The sequence below is a fragment of the Cylas formicarius genome, unplaced genomic scaffold, assembly GCF_029955315.1.
Source record: "Cylas formicarius isolate icCylForm1 unplaced genomic scaffold, icCylForm1.1 PGA_scaffold_3__17_contigs__length_32017465, whole genome shotgun sequence".
In the NCBI taxonomy this organism is placed as follows: domain Eukaryota; kingdom Metazoa; phylum Arthropoda; class Insecta; order Coleoptera; family Brentidae; genus Cylas; species Cylas formicarius.
Window position 1 is genome coordinate 25,911,407 of NW_026844326.1, and position 18,077 is coordinate 25,929,483.

Here is an 18,077-nt window from a genome sequence, read left to right on the forward strand (position 1 = left end):
TAGGTAGATCATAAATGGTAAACCATTTTAATTTTTAAGTTTGCGTCTTTTTTGCAAACATTTGGAATTCTTGCAAACACAAAAAAGACCGTTAGTAAAATAGTTGTATTTATGGATGATATCCTCATTTTTTAAATAGTTATCTATCGTTTTGTGAATATACAGGAATAGTTTGTCCGTAAGATTGTGGTCTCTATTCACTGCAGTGCCTTCATCACGCCAATAACTTGTAGTTTATAGCTGAATACACCGTAGCATACTACACACTTAACTTAAATAGTGAAAATGATAAAATAACCTACATTTCATTGCTTAGCGTGTTTAACACAATTGTTTAAGGCAATATCATTTTGCCACCAACGAATAGAATTATTGGGTTGTTCGGAAAGTCATTTCGTTTTTGGGGAACATGAAAGACAGTTTTTGTATAATGAATAAATATTTTATTAAATTATATATTGGCCATTCTGGTCCAACACCTTTTGCCATCTTTCTGGCAGTAACATAATTCCCCTCTCATAAAAGTTTTGGTCCTTGTTGGCAAAAAACTGGTTCAGGTGGTTTTTGACATCTTCATTTGAGGTAAAGGTTTTGCCATCCAAAAAATTTTGCAGGGACCGGAACAAATAGTAGTCGGAAGGCGCCAGATCTGGAGAATATGGTGGATGTTGCAATACGTCCCATTCAAGCTGTAAAAGTTTTTGGCGAGTGACCAAACTTGTGTGAGGTCTCGCATTATCCTGGTGGAACACTACACCCTTCCTGTTGATTAATTCGGGCCTCTTCTCTTTAAGTGAATCATTCAATTTGTCCAGTTGATGATAATAGACTTCTGAATTAATCGTTGTATTGTCAGGCAAAAGCTCAAAAAAAACGATTCCTTTGACATCCCACCAAGCGGAGAGCATCACCTTTTTTTGGTGAATGTTGGCTTTTGACACGCTTTGAGCCGGTTCATCTTTTCTGCTCCATGACCTCTTGCATTTAACATTGTTATATACAACCCATTTTTCGTCCTCAGTAATAATCCGCTTCAAAAATGGATCATTTTCTTGACGTTTGAGGAGCGAATCACACACGTCAGCGCGACGACACAAATTTCGCTCCGTAAGGACATGGGGCACCCACACATCGAGCTTTGAGGTTAAGCCCATGCCTTTCAAATGGCCATAAACAGTCGAATTCGACAAATTTAATCTCTCATCGATCTCTCGTGTGGTTATTCGCCGATTTGCATCAACTAATGCCTTTATCGCATCTTTGTCAGCCTCGACCGGCCTTCCAGACCGTGGTGCATCTTCGACACCGAAATTGCCGGATCGAAATTTTGCAAACCAGTTCTGGCACTGGCGTACTGTTAACACGCCTTCTCCATACACATCCGTCAATTTTTTTTTCGCTTGGACAGCATTTTTACCTTTTCTGAAGTAAAAAAGTAAAATATGACGAAAATGCTGCTTATTGCTCTCCATATTTAAAAGGGCACCAACCAAAAACTAGTGCGTAGAATTAATAGAACTTTTTCACACACAAGCCTTGCAATATCAGCTCTCAAGACATATAATGGTTATGCGGCTTAAGTGTGAAGTTGGTTTCGAGAAAACGTAATTAAGTCCTCTGACGGGAAAAAACGAAATGACTTTCCGAACAACCTTATAATTAGTCATGTTCAGTTTGTAGAATTCAACACACGGAGTTATTTAAATTGTTGAATTTATAATGCTCTTTCAAAGTATTTTGAAGGTAGAAATTTTATAATTGAAAAAAAAAAGAAAATTTGCGAAAAATGTCAGCATACCCTAAATGCATAGCGCAATCGACCCAAAGGGCTAGCAATTTGTTCGCTTTAAATTGGACGGTCAATTAGGCCGATGCGCTGTTATTGTCGCGTCATATAATTAGCCCTGGATCGTGCGGTATCACGGGATCTGTCGATAAATGGGAGGGATAATTTGTTGACCCTAAACTTGGAGACTATCCGGTATTATCTGTACCGTCAATAGACCGCTGTCAGGCTGGCGGCAAAATATCCCTCCGATGGACAACGAAACTGTTGAAAATCCGAACGACGGGATAAACGACGCGTGGGTGAAGTACAGGGTGAACAACGCTCAACGTCCATGGTCTATTATTTATTTATAGTCACAATCCACGATGCTCCTAATTAGAGTTCGCAATAATAGTTATGGCTAACTCAGCAAAAATAATTGATAATAAAAAAAAACAAAGTGAACTCCAAGACACAAAAACAAAATGAACGACGACAGATTGAAAAACATGGCGAAGGACAGGAAGAAGTTCTAGAGGAAGACGAAAAAATTCAAGCAAACATAATAAAAACATCGTTTGCTTGGTGAACTTTTGATATTAAGTATCACTGAACTTTTACATGAATAATCTTTTTTGCAAAAATTAATTACTGTTTTCTTTGGCGCAGCTGCGTTTGTCATTCGTCTGTTTGTTCATATCGGATATCGTATAGATTAATTCTCAGTTTGTTTTCACTATTTGTTCATCATATTCTAAAATTTTTTAATTACACAAATACTTTGGGACATCTTGTTTACTATTAGAACAAGAAAACTTACAATGTACGCCAATAGGTGGCACCACTTGTTAAGTGGGGATATTTTATACTTTGCGGTTTTGTGCTCTGTGTTTGTAGCGTATTCAAATTAAAACAAATGAGTTTTATAGACGAAAAATTTACATTTCGTCAATATCTTCATCGGAAAGTTCTAATGAGGATAACTTATTGTTATTTAGATGAGCCAAGATTACAATAACTGTTTTCAACGTTTAATTGCAGCTCAAAAAAAATCAAATTAACTCAAAACAGAAAAACAGGAAGTCGTTGCACAAAGAGCATAGATAATTGATAACCGAACTTATGAAATATTTCTGTCGACTGGGAAAACCACCCACCAAGTTGGACTACACGGTCACAACCATTAAACCACCATTAAATATGTTAAATTTTCACGTAGCTGTTCTAATCAATTTCCATAAATCAATTCTCAACAAATCATCTGTGATTTTTTCATTAACGAAGCATTTTTTGCTTCTATTTTGTATTCAAAATTGCATTCTTAAAATTTACCTTTGCAGGTGCGGGTATCAATATTTCAGCAAAATTGAACAGACATAAACTGTGTTGCAGGATATTTCTGTTGTTTTTCCTTTCCTTATAATAAAGCTGAGATATCGAGTCGCGCTCACCCAGTAACCAATCAACTAACAAACACGAGCGCGTCATATTTATCTGTGGAAGGATGCTAATTCTGGAAACGTTTCCTGTTTTGACACGCCGTCGCTGCTATCGCAATCTTTACGCGTCCCGTTTTAAGAAATGACCTTTGCATGTAATGGAAAGTCGTGTGCTGAATTGTTTCTGATTTTTGTTATTATATTAATAAATGCATGATTAATGAAACTGACGCAAAGTTTTAAAAATTAAAGCTTTGAATTAAAAAAGGAACTGCCATAGAGAAGCTGAGGTTGGAGTTTTTCCGAACTAGTCTCAGTAGTTGACTCAGTAACTTAGTAAATTACCATGAAAATCACCAAAAATCCGGCTTCTTCATAAAGGTTACCTCGAAGGTTTGCCGGGAGTTTTGGTTAGTTGAAAATTGGCGATTTTTTAGTTGATATCCTCTTTCTAAATTTCAAATTTGCCACCTCATATTGAAATAATGGCGCTCAAAAGCAGTTTTTTGATAATAACTCCTTTGCGACGCATTTTACAAGAAAATCATATCTATACAAAAAAAAAGTACGAAAAATTTCCTACAATTTATGGATACTGGGACATAATGAACAATTTTTTATGGCTGTTGGAATGCACTTACTCCAACGTAAGTATATTTTTTAGGCCCTTTAATTAATTCTGATGTCATTGTTGAGCCCCTTGAGACGGATTTAGAGCAAAATGGCCTTTAAGCTATGGGGTCGATAGTCCCAACACAAGGTTTGTCGGGTCAGCCGGTTCATGACATTTTGGCAAGGCAGATTAATACCTTTTCGAAATCCGGTGTGTCCGAAGATTGTCTCAGTGACCTTTTGCGTTAATATCCGGTGCCGCTCAATAACTCTAGTAAATTGAATGTGCAGATGAAATCTGCCATCAACAAAGGTGGAAAGAAAAGGGATGAGAGACTGACTGCAACACAGAATGAGTAGGGGCTGCTTTGATGGTGGTTGCTAGGGCGCTCTCGACCTTGCTTTTGAAACCGGTTCAGGATGAGTAGTACTTACTTCCCATCGAAACGTTGAGTAATGCAATATTTGGTTTAAGCAAAATACACCATTTAGGTTCAGTATATAAAAGTTCAGCTGCGTTAAGCCTTTCGCTGGTCTCAAATGAAATGCAGCCTTGCATGAACGAAGTGCTCGTTGATGTTTTTTTGCACTCTTGTTTATTTGGAGAAGATTTGGCTGATAGGCTCAAATCAATTCGTTCCCGGAAGTTCCAAGGCTGAAATGGGTGAAAGTTATTGTACCCTCAAAAGGGGGAATACAGGAAGGTTCGAGAGGAAAGGGGGAGGAGTTGTGTCCCCAGGAAAAAATAGTAAGTACTTTTGTTGAAAGATTGCACGATTTTCGGGACATTTGGACCTCTATAACTCAAGCTGCACAGATCGTACCTTGGTTAGATGGATATAAAATTCAATTTGCGAGGCCAGTTACACAGGACTTCATTACGACAGATCCTGTTTGGTCCCAACAAGAACAAGATTCAATTTGTAATGTGGTCAAACACCTGTTAGAGATAGGTGCAATTGCAGTTATTTTTTTTTTATTTATTTCACAGATCTTTTTGGTTTCAAAATGGGATGGTTCGGTTTGATTAGTTTTAAATTTAAAGAAACTGAATGCTTTTATTGACACTTGTCATTTTAAACTTGAAGACAGAAAGTTAGTTGAAACACTCTTCACAAAGAAGTCCTTTATGGCCACTCTGGATTTGAAAGAAGCTTACTTTCTAGTCCCAATAATTGAAAATCAAAAGAATTTTCTAAGATTTTATTTTGATGCTCTCTGTTATCAGTTTAACGTGTTACCCTTTGGTTTATGCACCGCCCCGTGGGTCTTTACAGAATTAATTAAATCAGTGGTTTCTTATCTCCCTGCCAAGGCTTTTCTCTCAATAGTTTATTTAGATAGCTTTGCTATTTGGTGCTAGTTAGCTATCCTTAAAAAATTTTCAAGTAACTTGCAACACACTGATTAGGTTGGGTTTTGTTATTAATGAGAAGAATGTTTTACATCCTTGGAAATCCTGTAAATTTTTAGGTTTTGTTTTTTTTGAATCCCATCACTTGTTTTTCTGATGAGTAAGTAAGTTTTGCAATTTGAACCGTTGCAAAATAAGAGTCTTTGCCGAGCTTTGTGGTGTGCTAGTTTTCAGTTTGGCCAGCAGTTTCTTACAGTTGGGTATATACTAAGAATTTTTGAGAGAATCAAATATCTAGCCCTTCAAGACTCTGTTGATAATTATGATACTTGGATGATAATTCCTTGTAATTTACGGAGGCATTTTATGTGGTGGCTAAAAAGTTTACAGAATCCTGAATGCCCTGTAAGACAGCAATGTTACAAACTTGAGATTTTCTCAGATGGTACTTCTTTGGGTTGGGGAATTATATGCCAAGGGAATTGTGCCAGAGGACTTGGGAGTCCTAGGGAAGCTCAGCTTCATATTAATGCACTAGAATTAACTGCGGCCTCTTTTGGTCTCTAATGCTTCGCCTCCTATTTGACTAACTGCGAGACACTTTTCAGGATTGATAACACAACTGCTATGTAAATAGAATATTGTATGTAAATAGAAATTTCGAGGCGCCTTGGGGTTGGTGTGAAGAAAGGAGGTTATGGGTTAAAGCATCTTACATTCGATCTTCCGATAATTTTGAAGCGGATAAGGCATCCACGAATTTGAATTTTGATGGTGAATGGTACCTTTCGGACAATGCTTTTGCTACAATAACAAGTATATTGGGATTCTCATAAATCGAACTGTTTGCTTCTCGCCTAAGTAAGAAATGCAGAAAGTTTATTTCCTGGTTTCCAGATCCGGAGGCATCTAATGTTTTGCTTGTTGCCACGGGTTTTACGAAAAATCAAGGCTGATTGAGCTACAGGGATCGCAGTAATCCCTTACGGACACAGCTAGCATTGGTTTTCTATTTTTGATGGGAGGCGTTGTAGTTATTTATTGTTTCTAATTCCAGACAAATTACCTTCTTCTTTTGACAGGAGAGCTCACCCTTTGTGGAAACCCCTTACCCGGGCTGCAGGGATTTTGTCAGGCAAGCATTCCAGAAGATTTGCTGGATATTTTTCTATCATCTGTTCAGAGCGCTACCTTGAGGCATTTAATACCTGCATGCATTTAAGCTTTGGTGGAGCTTTTTCGAAAGGAGGGGAGTGGAGTGTTATTACTTCTCACCTAGGCTGTATTAGATTTCCTTACTATTCATTTTAGACAAGGCAAGTCCTATGGCTCATTGAGTTCTTTCAGAGCAACGCGGCCTTATTTTGGATCAGAATTATTTAACAATGCAAATCTAACTAAATTTTTTAAGGGTTTATAATCTAAGGCCAAGTAAACCAAGATATGACAGCACTTGGGGCCCTAGTTATGTCTCTGACTTTGTAAAAGGGTTACGTTCTAATGACTTGTCATTAAAGCAATTAACTGTCATTAAATTAGTTTTCTTACTGAAGTTAACAATTGCACATAGAGTCCAAACGCTCTCTCTTATAGAATTGGTCAACATAAAATCATTTCAAATTAAGGTTTCAGCTATAAATAAGACTCGACTTGTTTTTAATTTTGCATAAATATGAAGATGTAAATCTTTGTGTGGTTTCAAATATTCTGTTTTATATTGAGAGGACCAGTGCTTTAAGAAGCAGTGAATCTCGTTTACTCATTACATTTAAAAAGCCTTGTAGGGCAGCAACTATACCCAACAAAAGCAGTACTGCTCACAGCACTCGACATGCCTCAATATCGTCTGCGTTTTGTAAAGGTGTTTCAATTGATATGATTGGAAAGACGGCAGATTGGTGAGAACGCTCTAAATGTTTTGCCCTTTTTTATAATAGACCTATTTGTACAGCAGGTGCAGGATTTTTTGTTAATGCCACATTTGCGACATAGAATTTTTCTGAATGCTTGTTTTCTCGGACAGCCATTTATTTTGTATTTGTACTCGAGGCTTTCATAAACTTCATAAGGTTTGGATTTCCTTATATAGCCGAATAAAATCGTTTTATAACAAATTTGCTGAATTGCCTTTGAAAGTCTACGTATATTGATTTCATAGAAGAGGTGTAACATATAATTCGATGATCAAACGAACTTACCTGGTAAGTGAATTACGATCGAACTTCACTTACCAGGTAAGTTCGTTTGATCATCGAATTATACGAAGGTTAAATACTGTTTCATAGAATGAAAATCCACCCAACTATGGTCGGTTCTTCCCGGTCATCCCTTTTGTGTCATGTCCCTTCTCTCTCTTCTAAGAACGGACTCATTCCTCATTGCTCTACATGTTCTAGAAAGATTATTGCGAATGCAAGAAAGGTTGTCAAAAAGCTTACGGATACAGAAAACCAGGGCAAAAGTGCTCCGTTGTGTACACGAACTGTGGTGGTTCTTGCGATAATTCGCAATTTAAGTCGCAAGACAGCAGTGAAAAAGAAGAAACGGGCACCATTCTCGAGAAAATAAATAACGAAATCGAGAAGGCAGAGGATCACGATGAAACTGATGATCCCATCGTAGATGAAGCAGAAGAAACTTGAGTCTTTGATATTTCAATCAGTACTGAAGACGAAAGAATAAAGCGTCGGATATTTAACTAAATGTTTTTCTTGTAAAATGCGTCGGAAAGGAGTTATTAGCAAAAAACTGCTTTTGGGCGCCATTATGTCAATATGGTGGTGCGAGCGTCAAAGATACGAGGTGGCAAACTTGAAATTTACAAAAAGGGAACATCAAATTATTTTATAAAATTGTCAATTTTCGAAACTCCGAAAAACTTTCCAAGTAAAATTACTAAATGACTGTAAAACGTATTCTACACGGATTTTCAAACCGAAGGTCGCGTGAAGGTCGACGCCAAATCAGCCACGTCCAGTGTTTAACTGAGCCCGTTTCGATGAAATGCGCTTTTGAATTGTTTTTCGACAGCAGGAAATGTACGTTTGCGATTTGTCAACCTCGGTCGCAACGCGTGCAATAATATATCGCGTGAGCGAACGGCGCGTAAAAAAAAAAAAGCTGACGTGTTTGACGCAAATCCAAAATGGGTTATCGAAATTGAAACGCATCCGCTGTGAGATTTTCGGGATTCTATACGCTACCAGTGCGCGAATCGGTTAAATTTGTTTTGATATTGCGAATGACCCGACTCTCTCGATGTAAATGGTAATGGCTTTTTTAATTAACAAATGGGAATTCGGTTCGATTTTTTCAAAGGTTCCGATTTAATCGCTTCGCTTTTTTTAACTAAAATGACGTCACAGGAAATGGAAAAACTACAACTAAATATTATTATTTAGTATTAAGTTTCAAGAATTCACGGAAGTAAAAAGGCAAGAATGGAATTACCACAGAATAATTTAGCTAAATAGGATAGAAAAGCTTACATTTACAATGCTTAGTGGAAATGAGCAGGTACTTTTCAAATCCGAGGAAAAATTTGTAATTACGTCCTCATATTTGCGAAAACAAAGCCACAACGGAAACCGACATTTGAATCAGACCTCTTCTTCTTATTGGCATTGCACTTTCAGCAAATTCCCTTGATGAACTTAATTTCCAAAATTCCTGTCTCTAATATTCCAAAAGTAAATTTAAAAAACTTTGTAAATGACATAACAGGTAAAAGTAATAATTTCGCCCACTTGGCCCACTATTATTTGTACTGTTCATGAATAATATGCACCAAGCCTTGAAATGTCTTGCTGTGTGCGTATGACATGAAAATATACAGAAATATAGAGACTGAAAATGACTCAAAGTTAATGCAACAAGATGTTAATAACATATTAAAGTGTTCAAAAGGTAGTTGGTTAGATTTCAATGTCAGTAAGTATAACTGCATGCCATTTACATATGTAAAAAGACTATTTTTCTTTGAATAAGCTACTTACATTTGATATGAAATATATTCTAAAATATTTGATTCTTAATCCAAGATAGGGATGGTTAAATTGGAAAAAAGTTGCGAAAAGTAAAGGCTTAGAACGTGAGGTCGAGAAAACTAAAAGTTTCCCATCACTTCCGAAGACACGCAGAAAAAACCGAAATCTATCGATTTCGTTTATTTATTTATTTTTGTGTTATTTAAAGACATATAGAAAAAAGTTTTAAATATTTTTTTTATTTTTAAAATAAATAAAAATTGAGTCTGTTTTCTGATGATAAAACTTACAAGCAACTATAAACAATAAAATTGAAGAAAATTCTGAACACTAATACCTATATAATGTAAGCATAATATACATTTTTTGCAAGATATCTTCACAAATTTGCCACACAGTAAAGGCTGATTAACGCAAGGGATTTTAATAATAAAAATAGATTTAATAATACATTTTATTGTACGAGATGGATACAATTTTCTTGTAGTTGTGAAGTGGTTCACGCAATAGCAATGAAATACAAATACCCGCTCATACGCCTTGAGCTAAAACAATTGACGAAATAGATTTCCAATGTACCTATAATAGACCTATCGTGGACAGAGCATGCAGAGAGAGTTTAGGCAACCAAAGCTTGATTACGGTCGCATAATTTGGTCTCCTCTTTAATACTAAATATGCAGATCATTGAAAAAATTCAAAAGCAATTCCTTAACTTCACAATTATATTCTAAGAACGGAGTCTGATACTTATGTCCACAACTTAGAAGGTTACGGAAGGACGTCAAAATCATTAATAACACAGTTCTACAGTGATTTTGATGTTTGAATGGTGTTTGCTTATTTGTATATTTTTGGGGGCCCTTCATCGCGTCATCTAAAACGTCATTTTTTCTATACCGCTCTATATTTCATAAATCTTATTTTATTAATATACAAACAACTACTACGCCATATTTTTACTCGATCACGTCATTTTTTTTATAGCGCTCTGTATCTTAAAAATGTTATTTTATTAATATACACACCTATGACATGAATATGTTTGTTCCATGTTAGGCATGATTTTTATGAAATGAAATGTGATCTGGCAACATTGGATAATATTAAATTTATCTGCAAAGCAACAGAAATGGCGCAGAAGCGTCAATACAGCGTTGCATCCTGTTTTTGCGTAGTTTGGTTGTATTGGTCGTCATAGTACTGTGTTCGAGGCTGTTGTCTTAGTTGTGTATTTCTAGTGGTCTGCAACGTATATATATGAAAGAAGACATTGTGCTCGCAATCCAAATAACTTTTGTTATATCTGTGGTAGTTATGTCGTAGTAAAGCAAAAGGCAAACTATAACTTCTTTTGTGAAAAATGCATACCACGCTTAATTTGGTGTGAAAATTGGAGACCAAGACAAGTCCTGGGCTCCTCATACGAATCATTAAGCAACTGGCCAAAAAGGTAGGAAGAAATGATTAAGCTTTGGTATTTCTATGGTATTGTGTATCCCAATCTTGACTCTACTATTCGACTAGTTCCTCATGGGCCAGATGTACCGATACTTACCGCCCCAAAAGAACTAGAAAACGTCATATCGTTAGACTCAGAGGAATCTAATTCCGACCCAGACGACTCAGAATTCACACCAGATTTTAGAGAGCCCGCACCTTCCAAACGATGCATGCAAATTGTTAGCGTCCAGACTTTGTGACAATCATTTACTGGCACCTGGCAAAGTTATGTCAATATTTTTCTCAGGAAGGACCGCTAGTGTATTGCAACAATATTTACAGCCACATCTGATGTAAACATAAAAGAAGGTATTTTTGTTGTCGTTGTTTGTTATTTAAAGAAGTAATTGATAGGTTTCTTGGGAACTCTGAGGAGTAGAACAACGAAAGTATTGTTTAAAATATGTTGTTTCATCGTCTAATTTGCAATATGAGTTTGAAGTGCATCTCTTGTTTCCAGACTTGAACTCCTTTCCTGAAAATCCTGGAGCAGTTAGCGAAGAACAGGGAAAGAGGTTTCACCAGGATGTTAAAGAAATAGAACGGCGATACGAATGCAGATGGAGCTTAACCACCACTGCTGGATGTTAAAGCGAGATATGCCCTTAAAAACACACAGCCGAAAGTCCGGACAAGGCAGCTTTCTGGCATAAAGACAAAAATTTCTCTCAAAAAAGTCTGACTTAAGGTTTTTTTTTTCACTTTTTACTGAATAAAATAATAAATCATTTTAGAAATATTGTTTTTTTTTCTACCAGCCAAAGTCATATAAAATTAATTTTAGAAATAAAAATATCTATCAAAAATTTTAATTTTCTTGACCTGTGTAATATAGTCTTTGACAATGAAACATTGAGTTGGTATGTTAAGTTTGCAGGACAATTGCCATCAACAGTACACCTAAAACTAATTACAGTATATTACATGTTATAATCAATACCAAAATAAAGTATAAAGGAATTGCGTGCAAAATTATTACAAAATTCATTCCAGATTGTTAGTCGTATTGATTAAAAGAGCGATATATTGTATCTCCTTCTGACTTTTAAGGGTTTTTTGTTAGTTTTTAAGTTAATTGCAACTTGTTATTGGGTAACCAAGGTGTAAATTAAACTCACAAATCAATCACCGAATAAAAATTGGATAGCACCAGATGGATAGCAAAAAAAAAATTGTCAATTTAAAATACCAAAATCGGTTGAACTGAGGTGGCTTTTACTTGACGAAAATCCATTTATCAAAATAAATAAGAACTAAAAGTTCAGATTTTCACGAAATTATATATTTATACATGACAATTGTTTCGACAACACCGTGTCTTTATCAAATGTGATAATTACAAACTACCTGCTAAAGTCTGTTCATAGATATAAGAAAGTGACTAACTGATACGAATTAAGGAAAGACCCCGGCAAGCTATAAGAATGAAATATGGCCGAACAGGTCCGTACTTTGTTTAGAATTTAATTATTTGGGGTTTTGTTAGGAAAGATACTAATAATATTTATTTATTTATGTATGTATTTATGGTTAAATCTAAAGTAAAATTACGAATTATTTTTATTACCCACTTAAATTACTTAAAATTATTCACAGTATCACTATCGCTATCATCGCCTGTTCTAATTATTATTTGTTCTATATTATTTGCAATATGGATATACGATTGTTCTGCTTTTTCTATATGTTTAACAGAATGAGAGTCAAATAAACATTGTTTATAACTTCCTTAGTCTCAATAGAATAGTGTTTGGGCGGGAGTATCACCTGAGATATACTAGACTCTCACATATTTTCCATAATTCACACACGATTCGACACACGCTGTATTACACACGAAATAAGAATGATTATTAATAAACTCAAACTAAGTAGTATACCAAACCAAAGAATATTAAACACAGGTAGCTAAAAAATTATTTTCTATTACGGATCGCAATTTTACCTGAATTTAAATTCCGAAACTTTAGGTAATAACCTTGTTGCATTGTATGTTAATGACCACCCTTGGATAATCCCATTAAAAAGCAATTGGTCACTTTTTTATATCTATGAACACAGACCATACTATATATACCGAAAAATGACCATACAACCTTAATTAATGTTATGGGAATTTAAGTTCAATAATAAATCTAATTAATCGTTAATTTTGAAATTTGAATGTCTCATTTTGTTAATCTCCATGGCTTCCAATAAATTTAATTTTCTACTTTTTGTGGATGTGTGTAATATATCAAAATTGTCGTCAAAAATGTGTTTTTCTGTGTTTAAGTGTGTAGCATAATTAGAATCTAGACTATTGTTTCTCTTTTATGGCTCTACCTGTTCGTCCAATATAAATTTTAGGACAAGATCCGCATTTCAACCTGTAGACACCCGATTTTTAAGATTCTGGCCATTTCGTTTTATTGTTTTTCAAAAATTTTCCTATTGTGTTGTTAGTGCTGAAAGCTATTTTTAAACCACATTTTGATAAATATTTTGAAACTGTTTTCAATAGGTTCTCCTATTATTTTGTTGTTGTTTTAAATTGTTCGTGTTCTGTATTAGGTTTCGGATAAATATAGCTTATTATTGTCTGGATCTGTTTTTTATTTATTTTTATCTATAATAGACGGATTGTAGCCGTTGTTCAGCGCAATTTGTTTAATGATATTAATTTCTTTGTTGTAATTTTCTGTTGAGAGTGGCGTATCAAGAAGTCTGTGTATAAAAGAGTAAAATGCAGCCACTTTGTGTATATAAGGGTGATTTGAGCTGTTATGTGTGTGAAGGTTTATTATAAATTGAAAAATCTAATTTGTTTGGCGCTTTTGTAATAGTTAAGTCTAAAAAATTAACAGAGTTATCCTGTTACAAAAATCGTTTTTTACGAAACATCATGTAAGTGATGGAATTTTTAAAAAATCTGAATTGTCTACCGAAAAAGCTCACAAAACTTTGTCCGTTTGATAGACTCCTTATCGTCAATAGTTTCACTGGGCATCGAAAAAAACTCTCACTACAATTATATAAAATAGATTTTTATAATAAATTAATAATAATAAAACAAACGACTCTCAAAAAGTGAACAAGAAAAACAATTTTGCTGGCAACTTTCAAAGCGTAATTTTTTTGCGTCAAAAATTACAAAGTTTCCGATTGAGGAGTTTTACTTTGACGCGAAAGCCTCGACTTGAGTGCCGAAATGGATGGGAACATTCGATGCCGAAAGCGTTCGAGAAACTTTAATTAATAACCTATTTCGATTCGCAAACATCGCAATCTCGCTGGCGCGGGTAAATCCGATCGAGAAAATTCGGACGACATCGCTTAAATGAATTATGCAAATCGGGATGGTTGCGCTTTAATTGCGGAGGCGTATCCCACTACCCCCGATTCGACGAAGAGAAACGAATTCATTCCGAGCACACTTACCCGCATACGTCCGGGAATTCGCCTCATTCCCGTATTTCAAACGCCGTACGCGGAAAAGAATACGGATTAAATATGGACCTGCACGGAGCAACGAGGGAAACTTTGAAACGACCTTAATATTAAACACCAAGGTCAAAGTCAGCTGCTTTCGGAGCTACTTTCGTATCGTTGGCTCTATCCTTGCCGCTTTAATGAATATTCGCTCCTAGGAGAATGCCCCTCCTTAGTTTAACGAATCAGGACTGAGACTCTGTATATATATATATATATATATATATATATATATATATATATATATATATATATATATATATATATACAAGCAAACTGTTAATTATTAGGATCACCCCAACTTCGATGGATCGCCGTAAAGGGAGCAATAAAAGATGTTGAAGCTCAAAGCAAAGTGGCAATTTATTGTAATATCTAGCTTTCGCCCATGGATACAGGCTTCATCAGGACACTAAGTCATATAGAGAACAAAAAAACACTTCATCAGAGTTAACAATCTAACCAAAAAATAGTGAAAAAAACTTACACAACACGCCTCTTTCAACCTCTACATATAGAGAGATGACATTGGTATATAAAATAAAGTGTTTCGCCCGTTCTAACTATCAACATAACACTCGATGGATGAAATTTATGGAAAAAATTTACAATTGTCAAGTGCTCATGTCAATGATACCGGACATAGTGTCATGTACGATGAAGCGGTAGTATTAAAGAGTGAAAAGAACCTCTTCAAACGTAAGTTTTTAGAGATGTGTTATATTAACTGTTGTAGTAATAGCCTCAACAGAAAGAAGGATGTTGAGGGTCTTAGTAGCATCTACACCTATCTTCTTAATCAGAGTCGTACTGCGAAGCATAAGCTACCAGTGTTTTTTGATAATGTCAGGTTGTAGTGGGTTGCTAAATTTGTTGCTATTAATGTTTAAAAACAGTTTCCTTTCTTTGTTTCTTTCTCCCCGTTCCTAAAAGATTGTTTCTAATTACCCTTAACGTTAACTTCAATAATGTAAACATAGTTATATAAATAGTGTACAATGGGTGCATATTTGAAAGAATTCTGTTTGAAATTCCCTCCCTTGTTCGGTGTTTTACATATGTTATGGTTGGCTGTACAGTTGGTATCATTGACTGGTTTTTTTGTTTGTGGCTTTTTTTAGGTTGTTTGCGAATTGTGAATAAGTTCCCGCACATTTAGTTTTCCTTCTCGACAATACGGAGTGTCATTTGCAACAAATCGGCTGTTTTTTTCATCTTTTAATATTTTATCAATCCGGATATTTTATTGACCTTAACGTTTTATATTAGTGGGTTTGTTTTGTAACGTTGTGGTGGATGTTAATATTTTTTACAATTGTAAATTTTTTCCATAAATTTCATCCATCGAGTGTTATGTTGATAGTTAGAACGGGCGAAACACTTTATTTTATATACCAATGTCATCTCTCTATATGTAGAGGTTGAAAGAGGCGTGTTGTGTAAGTTTTTTTCACTATTTTTTGGTTAGATTGTTAACTCTGATGAAGTGTTTTTTTGTTCTCTATATGACTTAGTGTCCTGATGAAGCCTGTATCCATGGGCGAAAGCTAGATATTACAATAAATTGCCACTTTGCTTTGAGCTTCAACATCTTTTATTGCTCCCTTTACGGCGATCCATCGAAGTTGGGGTGATCCTAATAATTAACAGTTTGCTTGTGTGTTACCAGTAGCCCCGTTACTGTCCTTCTCTTCTTCTTATATATATATATATATATATATATATATATATATATATATATATATATATATATATATATATATATATATGAGGTTTGTTACAGCTCGCGCCGTTTTCCCTCTCTCAACCAGACTCTCCATTCATCTTTGTCATTCCAATCTCCGTCTTCCAACCCCCTTTCCTCCATGGCTTCATCTATTTCATCCCTCCACGATCTTCTGGGTCTTCCCCTCTTTCTACGTCCCATAGGGCTCCACTCTGTCATTTTCTTTATCCACCGTCTATCGTCACTTCGTCTGACATGACCATACCATTTAAGCTGTTTTTCTGCTATTGTAGTTAATAAGTCTACATTCATTTGCCTCTTGATTTCTGCGTTACGTATTCTATCCATGCGTGTTCGTTGGCAACACCTTCTCCAATATTCCATTTCGACGGTTACTTTAGATTTGTTCTTTTTGTTCAATAGCCAAGTTTCTGCTCCGTATGTAATTATACTTTCTACTATTGTCTTAAATATTGTTGTTTTTGTTTTCTTTGTTAATTTCTTGTTCCATATAATGGAGTTCAGTTGTTTTATACATGTTCTACCCTGACCTAGTCTAGATTTGATTTCTTCTTCTGTTGATCCATCTTTTGTTATTATACACCCTAAGTATTTAAATTTGTCTGTTGCTTTTACGGTTCTGTTTTCATCTATTTCTAAATCTTCGATTTCCCCTTCTTTTGTTGTTAGATATTCTGTCTTTTCGAAGTTTATTTCCAAACCTACCTTCTCATATTCCTCTTTCAGCTTTCTGAGCATGTAACTCAAGTCGTCTTCATCCTGGGCTATGACCACCTGGTCGTCGGCAAAGCTTAGGGTGTATAAGTGGTCGTCGCGTACTGGGACTCCCATACCTTGACATTTTCGTTTCCATTGTGTTAGCGTCCTCTCAAGATAGATTTTAAACAACGTTGTTGATGTAGGGCATCCTTGTAGTAGGCCCTTTGATGTTGTGAATCGATTTGTGTACCTATTACCTATTTTAACCGACAACTCGTTGTTCTTGTACATTGTATCTACGGCTTTTATTAGTTCTCTTTCTATCCCAATATCTTCCATTGCTTTCCAAAGTTGTTGTCTGGGTATAGAGTCATAAGCTTTCCTTATATCTATGAATGCTAAATGGATGTCTCTGTTTTTAGCTTTTTTCTTTTCGATAGTCTGCCTTACCGTATATATCTGATCAACGCATGACTTCCCTGCCGTGAAACCGGCTTGATCTTCACCTATTTTCCCTATTATCTGATCTTCTATTTTGTTTTTGATTATCTTTCCATATAGTCTTCCCATGCTTGATATAATGCTAATTCCTCTGTAGTTGGTACACTTCCTACGATCCCCCTTCTTGAAAATAGAGCTTATATATGCCGTATTCCACTCCCTTGGTAACGTTTCTCCATTTATTGCCCTTTCAAACATGTTTTTCAATATTCTGAATAATTTGTCCGACCCATACTTAATAAGTTCATTCACTATCCCCCCTGGCCCTGGTGATTTTTTGTTTTTTAATTCTTTAATGGCTTTTATTATTTCTTTTTCTTCTATTGTTACATGCTTTAGATTGTTGTTAGGTTGTATTTGGTATGTTAATTGTTGCCAGAATTGTGGTCGTGTCTCCGTTAGTAGTTGTTGATAATAATTTTCCCATTCTTTGATAAACTGTATATTGACTTTCTCTTTGGTATTTGATCTGACAGATCTTATTGTTCTCCATGATTCCGAGCATCTTGTACCTCCTGTATACTGTTGTATGTTGTGGCAGAGTCTATCCCATTTTTCATTTTTTTCTTTACTAATTAGTTTTTTTGTTTCTCTGTTTTTGTCCTTATATTTCTGTAGGTCTTCTCCCGAATTTGTACAGAGCCATTTTTGGTGTAAGCGCTTTTTTTCCTGAATAGCTGCAATAGCTTCCTCACTAAGTTCTTCTGTATATTTTTTGTTCCTTCCGTCTTCCTCTCCTAATGCTTCATAAGCTGCCTCTTTAATGCTCTTCTTCACGTGTTCGTAAGTGTCTGTTAAATTATTAAAATTGAACTCTATTAGTTTTTCATCAAGTCTACGTCTGTACAAATCTCTTATTGTTTCTTCCTCTAGGAGGTGAATTTTAAATCTTTTCTCTTTTATTTCCTGGTTGTTTTGGTTGTCTTTTTGTTGTTCTTGTTTTGCTATCTCTTCTTTGTTTTTCTTTGCTACTCCATACTCTGTAACTTGTATCATA

The 18,077-nt window shown here is 35.3% G+C and overlaps 1 protein-coding gene and 1 long non-coding RNA gene across 4 annotated transcripts in view; one reads left to right on the forward strand and one right to left on the reverse strand.

Annotated features, from left to right (window-relative positions):
- LOC132699258 (ankyrin repeat and fibronectin type-III domain-containing protein 1) overlaps positions 1–18,077 on the reverse strand; it is a 107,313-nt gene that overhangs the window by 71,215 nt on the left and 18,021 nt on the right. The gene's annotated exons all lie outside the window — the stretch shown is intronic.
- Positions 10,235–13,287, forward strand: LOC132699564 (uncharacterized). The gene is made up of 3 exons (XR_009618518.1): positions 10,235–10,612; positions 10,687–10,971; positions 11,123–13,287. It is a non-coding gene; the product is annotated as an uncharacterized LOC132699564 (long non-coding RNA).